This window comes from Myotis brandtii, unplaced genomic scaffold (genome assembly GCF_000412655.1).
Source record: "Myotis brandtii unplaced genomic scaffold, ASM41265v1 scaffold2867, whole genome shotgun sequence".
Classification (NCBI taxonomy): domain Eukaryota; kingdom Metazoa; phylum Chordata; class Mammalia; order Chiroptera; family Vespertilionidae; genus Myotis; species Myotis brandtii.
In genome coordinates this window covers 13,068-21,603 of record NW_005360950.1, presented here as the reverse complement: position 1 = coordinate 21,603, position 8,536 = coordinate 13,068, and the positions used below count along the sequence as shown (strand labels likewise).

The 8,536-nt window shown below is 50.9% G+C and overlaps 1 protein-coding gene across 1 annotated transcript in view; it reads left to right on the top strand.

Annotated features, from left to right (window-relative positions):
- The window catches only part of LOC102254988 (protein C19orf12 homolog), a 23,589-nt gene extending 17,600 nt beyond the window's left edge, over positions 1 to 5,989 (top strand). Inside the window, exon 5 of the transcript XR_001362645.1 lies at positions 5,974 to 5,989. The gene's annotated coding sequence lies outside the window, so the exon portion shown is untranslated. The remainder of the gene's footprint in view (positions 1 to 5,973) is intronic.
- Positions 5,990 to 8,536: the final 2,547 nt, after the last annotated feature.

Here is an 8,536-nt window from a genome sequence, read left to right as displayed (position 1 = left end):
CCAGGTCCTGGCACACAGGGTGTGAAGCTACGGTCATGGGGAGGTGGGCGGATGCCAGGGGAGCCGCTGGTACCTGGCCAGGCCCTGTGCTCACTTCCTCCAGGCCACGCCCACGGGCCCTCTGGTCAGGGGGACCTGCAACCCAGCCCTGGAGCTCACCCACCTACAGGGCCGCTCTGGCTCTTCTCGGCCCAGGGCCCGTCCCCCTCAGCTGGGGGGTCACAGGTCTCAGTCCTTGGCTGCAGCCTGGGTTCCCACCCATCTGCCTGGCGCCTGACCCAGGAGTGTGCCTGGCACGGGTGACCCAGGCCCCTGCCGGTGCCCATGCCAGGCCTGCGGGGCCCCGACCAGGAGAGCTCAGCGCTCCGCACCCGAACATGGTCCTGTGAGCTCGCCTCTGAGGACTTACATTTAGACAGAGAGAGACGGGGCCGGCACGTCCCCACTTCCCCCCTCCGCTGGCGGGATGTCGTCACGTTTGCTGCTGCGCTTTTTAAATAAAAGAAATAAAATAGTGCAGACAAGGACCTGCCTGCTCCCGTCTTCCTGCTTCATCCCGCCCTCGACCCCACAGGCCACTTTCCCCGACTTTTTCCCAAAAATATGTTTTTATTGATTTCAGAGAGGGAGGGAGAGGGAGAGAGAGAGAAACATCAACGATGAGAGAGAACCATGGATCGGCTGCCTCCTGCACGCCCCCTAATGGGGAGTGAGCCTGCCACCTAGTCCTGTGCCCTGACCGAGAATCAAACTATCACCTGCTGATTTGATGCCCAACCACTGAGCCCGGTGGCCGGGCTCCTCAGCGATTGGTGTCCGTCCTGCTGACCCGGGAGGTCGGGTGCAGGTGCAGCCACAGACACCATCCATGTGTGGGACCCGCCGTCTCACCCCCACCCGCTGCCAGGGTCGCCGTGGTCCTTGCTGTGGGGACCGAGGTCAATGCCTGGCATGTCTCCCTCTGCTGCTCTCTGAGCTCCTCCCAGGAGCCCTCCTCCCTCCATCCCAGGGCCCCAGCTCAGCCTAAAGGCCCTGGGGTGGCGTTGGGCATGTTGCCAGGGCGCCCATGACAGGGTCAGCGATGGTCCCAGCAGGGCTGTCCCCAGCACCAGCGAGGTCGGCATGCGGCACACGGCCTGGACAGAGGGCTCTGGGCAGACAAGTCACGCGCTGGGTGAGGGGCAACTTCCTGAAGACACATGGGTGCCCTCTAAGAAATGAGGCTTGGCAGTGCATCCCTTCACCCTGCCTGGTGCTGGGCAAGGGGTGTGCAGTCCCATCCATGACCCCCTGTTCTCAGCCCCTGCCCGGGCCTCCCCCACCTGGTCCCTGGTCCCCGGTCCGGGGCAGCGGTCATTGGGGCAGGAGCGAGGCCTGCAGGCAGCCGGGTCCTGGCATGGACCAAGGCCCTCTTCTGAGTCCCTCCCAGAATCCATCTCCTGCTGGCTCCCCCACCTCCACCCCCACCCTCATCTCGAGGAGCCAGTTCCAGAATGTTCCAGCGCTGACAACAGAAAGGCAGGCCTCGGGGAGCACAGGGTGGGCGGACAGAGCCAGACTCTCTGGGCAAAAAGCAGGCTGCCAGGGGCTCCCAGTCCAGCAGGAGGCTTTCCCCGACCCGGGCAATGCCCGGGGCGCCCAGGCGGCAGGGGGAGCGGGGGCCTCGTCTGCCCGCAGTTCTTTCTCCCCGTAACCTGCCCCTCCAGCTGCCACAGCGATGCCCTGTATCCAGCTTTAAATGACCCACATTCTTAAAATGCCAAAATGGCCCAGCTGGTGTGGCTCAGTGGTTGAGCGATGACCTATGAACCAGGTGGTCAGTGTTCGATTCCCGGTCAGGGCACAGGCCCGGGTTGTGGGCTCGATCCTCAGTGTGGTCGGTTTAGGAGGCAGCTGATCCATGATTCTCATCATTGATGTTTCTATCTCTCCCTCTCCCTTCTTCTCTGAAATCAATAAAAAATATATATGTATTTTAAACTTCCACTTCTTAACTCAGCAACTTTACTTTGAGGGATCTCCCTAAAGACCATCCATCATGAGTCAAATCTGAGTGGAATATTATCGCAAAAATGCCCACGCAGCATTTAGGATTTTAAGGATCCTCACAGGCAGCCGCACCGGGCGGGGACCAGCTAAGAGCCAAGGAATGTTACAGCCGCCACACACGTGGGCGGGAATTCCGAGTCACAGCCCCAGTGTTCATCCGTGAAAGGGTTCAAAGTGGCCTAAACAGCAAGGATGCAAATGTGATAGAAACACACACACATACACATGTGGCATTACAAGATGTGCACAAAATATACCATGTTTAATGGTGGTTGTCTGAGTGCTGGAATTTGTAGCACTTTTTATTATATACTAGAAGACTGATGCACGAACTTTGTGCACGGTGTGTGTGTGTGTGGGGTGGGGGGAGCCCGGCCTGCACCCTCTCCCATCTGGGACCCCTTGGAGGATGCCCAACTGCCTCTCACAATCCAGGACCACGAGCTCCTAACCACATACCTGCCTGCCTGCCTGATTGCCCCTAACCCCTCTGCCTGCCTGATCACCCCTACCTGCCTCTGCTTCTCTGCCTGATTGTCTCTAACTGCTCCCCTGCTGGCCTGATCGCCCCTAACTGCCTATGCCTTGCCCCATACCAGGGACCCAGGATTCCCTCTCTCTGGTGGGCTGCAGGCACCCAGGACCCGGGCCGTCTTCACTCAGGCTGGCCACAGCCACAGGGGACTGTGGGCAGGCAGCTTCGCCAAGGCCACACCCGCAGGCGCCTGGGACCGTGGGGTGAGCAGCTTGTCCCTCTCCCGGGCCGCAGGTGCAGGCGCTGGCACCTGGAACATGGGGTGGGCAGCTTGTCCCTCTCCCAGGCTGCAGGCACAACCACTGGTGCCTGGGATAGCGTGGATCATGGGGCATGCAGATTGCCCCTCTCCCAGGCCACAGGCACAATGCTGAAACCCGGGACTGTGGGGCTGGCGGCTTGTCCCTCTCCCAGGCTGCAGGCACAGGCACTGGTGCCTGGGACCATGATGTGGGTGGTTTGTCCCTCTTCCAGGCCACAGTCTGTCTGGTCACCATTCCTCTCTCCCCAGTGTTGAATGTTTGAGCCGTTACGGCATGATGGTTGAAGGCGTGATGACCATTTGCATATTAGCTCTTTATTATATAGGACTAGAGGCGCCCAGACCCCTGAAATTGCCGGCTTCACCCCTGCAGGCCTAAGCAGGGGACCCCTAGGCCCTCTGATCACTGGCTTCGCCCTTTCCCAGGCCCCTGCGATCGCAGGCTCCGCCCCTGCCCCCTCCAATCACCTGCTCTGCCCCTCGGTGCCCCCCCGCCTCTCCCATCACCTGCCTGGCCAATAGGCCTGGACACTTCAGCAGCGGGGCCGAGGGGACTGGACTCGGCCATCTTTGTGACGGAGTGATGGAGCAATGACTACTTTGCATAATACTCTTTTATTAGATAGGATACTTGTCTGTGTTTTTCCAAGTTTTCGGAAATCAGCATTGACAAATAAAGGGAAATGAATCATTTTCAAAGACCATGTTTAAACCGAGTGGATGCACATGACGTTGATTGACAAGGGGGGGGGGCAGAGGGCAGCAGAGGAGCCTTTTGTCTCAGAGACATTGCCCTCCAGCAGCCTGGGCCCAGGGTGGCCGCCTGCCTCCATTACTTCTGTGCTGCTCAAGGGCTGGGCAGGGCAGCCCATCTGGGTGGTTCTCCTATCAGACAAGGTGACTGGGGTTACTCACATGGGGTTGTCTTCTGCCAGGGGCACAGGGGCACAGGGGTCCCAGGTCAGAGGTCAGAGATCCCACACCAATGCCACTGAAGCCACTCCCCACTCTTCTCTGCCAGCCTGCCTTTCCCTGGGCGGCCTGGGCCCAGCTGGACACATGGCTCCTTGCTTCCTTGTAGCTGTCCGCCACTCAGGGAACTCAGCACATTACCTGCTGCAGGTGCTATGGCCCCTGGCAGGCGGGTGTGTGCATGGGAACCACCTGGATATGGTGAGATTACCTAAGCCCACAGATGCCCGTGTCCCCGGGCCTGGTGCATGGTGGATGGCTGCCCCCAGCATGGGGTCAGCCTCTGGTGTGCAGGGCCCAGAGGACACCTGACCTTTCAACCACAGCCGTCCGTGATCATCCTGTTTATTAGTAGTCAGCCTGGGTAAGTGCCGCAACCTTTTGCAGTGGGGTGTTCAGGATCTGAAGGAGGGGCCGACACACAAGTAAACATTTACTTGGAGGCTATCAGGTCAGGAGATTGCTTTGAGACACCATTATCTCAACAGGAACCATCGGTGCCTAGCATCAGCCCTGCTAATGCTCAAGGTCCATCAGCCTTCCACGTTCCGTGGTGCATGCTCAGGACAGTATTGACAAGTGGTGACTTCCCACATCTCCCCCTTTTTGTTTTTTAAATAAATCTTGAAAAGTGTATGCCGTCTGTATACCATATGTTGTAATATTTACTGGACCTTACTGATCATTACTGATCTTTACTGACCTTTGAGACGGTCGGTCTGCTACCTGTTTGCCGAGCTTTACTGAGGGCAAGATGTGTATCTAAAAATGAATAAAAAGCAGATGAGCCCAGGTTTTAGTGTGCCTTTCCAAGAGAGAGGTCTCCACCTGGCCCCCCATGCCTTCTAAATTCATATTTCTTGTCTAGCGTTTTCACTTGTGCATCGGCCCCTCCTTCAGATCCTGAACCCCCACTGCAAAAGGTTGCGGCACTTAACCAGGCTGACTACTTAAAAGGGCTTGAGTCCTTTTAAGACCCTTCATTCTGCATCTGCAGACTAGAAATAAACATACAAGAACAAGAATGAGACAGGCAATAGTGGTTATGCTAAGAGGCAGATGTAAGGAGATCCAGTGGAAGGGATTAAAATCTTTCATGTCCTTTTTAAAGTGCTGCCAGGCATCTAAGGAACTAGTTTGTAAGTTTGCCTGGGATAATTGTACAATATGCCGTTGTAATTCTAAAATATCAAGGGTTGTGTTACCTTTACCCCAACCACCAAGAAGGTGATTTTTTATTGATTCCCAAGGATGTAAGGTACTGTTATAGGGAGCGGGGGTATCACAAATAGATTTTAGTGCTGATATTTCTATTTCAAATTGGCTGTCAATTCTTTTTTGTATAGACAAGGTCTTAGTTACATTTTCCTTAACTTGTACAAACTGAGAAGTTTGAACGGTTTGTACCATGGATGAAGGAGCAATCCCTACAGAAGTAAGTAACAGTACCAGAGCAAAGAGTCCTACAATTAACATTCCAATAAATCTTTTTTGCCGTTTTAAGATTTTTACCAGGTCAGGTAACAGTTGGTAGGTTTGATGAGATTCCCAAGGCTCCGTTAGGTTAGTAGGAACCCAAGCAAAAGCAGGTTGTTTTAAAATCATGAGGGAATCTTCCTGGAATGTAGAATTAATACAATGGGATGGTGTGAAGCCTGAGCATGACACCCCATGCAAATGGCTTGTTGTATTAAGGCGCACCTGAATGGGACCTGAGAGGAGTACAAAAGTGTCAAATACACAAATGGTGGCACATATATGTCTTATTGGGAGTTCCCCATAAGGTATGAATAGAGTTATTTAAGCTATAGTTAAAACTATACCATTTTATAGGTGCAAGTGCAGCAGCTGATTTCCATTGCGTGTTTTGTAGGGGCCAATTATCATGTAATCGAGATCCAGCGAATCCTCCTCCACGCCATGAGATGGCGTGATTAGCTTCATCATATACTAGTAGATAGGATGCGTCCCCCCTTTCACTTTAGGGTGCGATTATTACTATACGCAGACCCGTAGGGACTCCAGTCCACAAAGGAAAAACTGTTATTAAGTTTGCTGTTATTTAAAAAACAAAAAGGTGGGGTGGTCCCTATAACAGTCTTGCCAATTGATTTCTTCCTCTGTCGGGTGCCATTCATAAAACTTTTTACATAATGGCTTGCGGGGGGCGGATGACTTAGTAATGTTACATTTTCTGTACCTTTTCCAGGAGCAATTAGTGATAGTAGATGTATTTGGGGTTTTGCTTCCCTCTCCTTTGGCGTCCATGCTAACCAGAAGCCTCTCTTTAATTCTACACACAAAGGAGCAGCAGTTGGACTCTGTGTCATACAAAAGGGAAGCAGGGTGGCAACACCCATGTAATTATACTTTGCCCATATACTTCCTTGTCCCACCTGTGGTCCCCCTGGATGACCAAGGTGCGTGGGATTATTGGTGACTACACTAGGCGGGGGATCAGCCCAAGTAAGGGGTCTCACCCATGGAGGGTCAGGAACATAAGTCCAATATACTTCCCCATTTGCCCCTGGTAGTATTACCGCACAACTGATGGCTGCTAGCATGGCAAGGAAAACCTTCTCAGGTGTTCTTGGGGTTCTTGTTTCCTCACAAACTCTCTCAGCTTTCTGGACTGTCTTCTTCACCACCCCCCAGCTCATCTTTGGACTGTTTGTCCTCTGTCTTGGTCTCCTCCCATTCCTTATCTTCAGCGTGTTGCTTGGGGCAACTGCTATTTGGGGCGGGAGTAGTTGATCATCTGCAGCCGCAGGTACAGGGTGAGGCTCCAGGTGCAAGGTCCTCATTAGTTTAGTCAGTTCCTTCTGTGGCTTTATGTTGGAGTTTGATGTTCCTTGCAGGAATCCGCACAGGCTTGGAGGAGTTTTCTGGGAATACACAAGCATATTCTCAACCAAAGATTAATAAAGGGTTGGGACCTTTCAATAAACTAGACTCAGGATCCTTCCATTTGATCAAGCCCTTTTTCTTCTGGCTTATTTCATAGGCGTCTTGCCATCAGTGTTACAAGTAAAAAATTTAAAGTAATTAAGGCTTGATGTAGCTTACCTACAGGAGATTTCTCCAGCATCACTATTCCCCTTTTTGTTTTTCAAGTCGGGATTTTAGCTGCTGATGTTGGCGTTCTATAATTGCCTGTCCTTGGGAATTGTATGGTATTCCCATAATGTGCCTGTTGTAATAAAGTATGCATTTCCTTTTGTTAAAGGACCAGTCAGGGTGGTATGAGCCCTGATATGAGTAATATAAAAGGGGGATTGTCTTTGCTGTACAATTTGCTGTACCTGTTTCAATAGTATAAATAGACTTTGGTCACTGAGCCATTTTAATCCAGCAGTCTCAATTCCATTTACCAGGCCAGCAGCATAGGCAGAATCAGAAATAATATTGAGAGGCTCCTGGAAATTCTGCAATGCAGCCTTGATAGCTTCTAATTCAATTCTTTGTACAGAAGTGTGATTAGCCTGGAAAACTCGGTCTGAATTTACTGTATGATAAGCAGCTTTGCCATTAGATGAACCATTAGTAAAAAAAACAACAACACACAAAAAACAGTTAAAGCTCCAGAAAAAGTTCCTGCCTAGTATTTTTTGGTATAATAGTAGGGGTGTAATATAAAAATTGTAGTAACTTGTTTTTTAGTAGGTGACAACTGAATTCCCCTGAATATCTACTTAGTCTAATCTGCCAATTCAAATCAGTCTGAAATCACATTTCTAATTGCTTCCCAGTGAGGGGAGGATAGATGCATTGGGGTTCTTCTCCTCTAAGCTGCCTGCAGCGCTTTCTGAGTTGAGATATTAACTGAGCCATGAGCTCTATGTATGTAACCATAGTTTTAGAGGATTGATGCCCTAGACAAGCAGTTCTCAACCTGTGGGTCGCGACCCCTTTGGGGGTCGAATGACCCTTTCACAGGGGTCACCTAAGACCATCAGAAAACACATATATAATTACATATTGTCTTGTGATTAATCACTATGCTTTAATTATGTTCAATTTGTAACAATGAAATTGGGGGTCACCACAACATGAGGAACTGTATTAAAGGGTCGAGGCATTAGGAAGGTTGAGAACCACTGCCCTAGGTGGACCCACTCAATAATAGTAGGAGAGTTTTTATTTTGGAAGATGACTCCACTGGGACTATTTGCAATAGGATTAATCTGTCCCAATAAAGGCAATTCAGGCTGTACCCATGCTACTTGGGCTGAGGAGATTGCCTGCTCAATTCTTTATAACACCTTCCCAGCTTCCTCTGTTAATGTTCGGGGCGAGGAAAGATTAGAGTCACCCCTAAGTATATTGAATAAACTTATCATCACTCCTGTAGAGATTTTTAGATAAGGTCTTAACTGATTAATGTCCTCTAATAATTTCTAAAAGTCATTTAAGGTCTTAAGGCAATCCTTTCATATTTCCACCTTTTGAGGCCTAATACATTGTTTTTCAATTATGGTTCCTAGATATTTGAAGGGCGTTCCTTTCTGTACCTTTTTCAGAGCAACTGTTAAGCCCCATTGAGGGAGTTTCTTTTTAATTGGGTAAACTGTATATGTTCCCCCACGTCCTGCATGGTTCAGGTTCAGGATCTGGAAGAGGGGCCGCATGCAAATGAAAGAGATGAGACAAGAGATAATTTGGGCAACTGGTTTGTTGGCTCAGTGGATAGAGCGTCGGCCTGCGGACTGAAGGGTCCC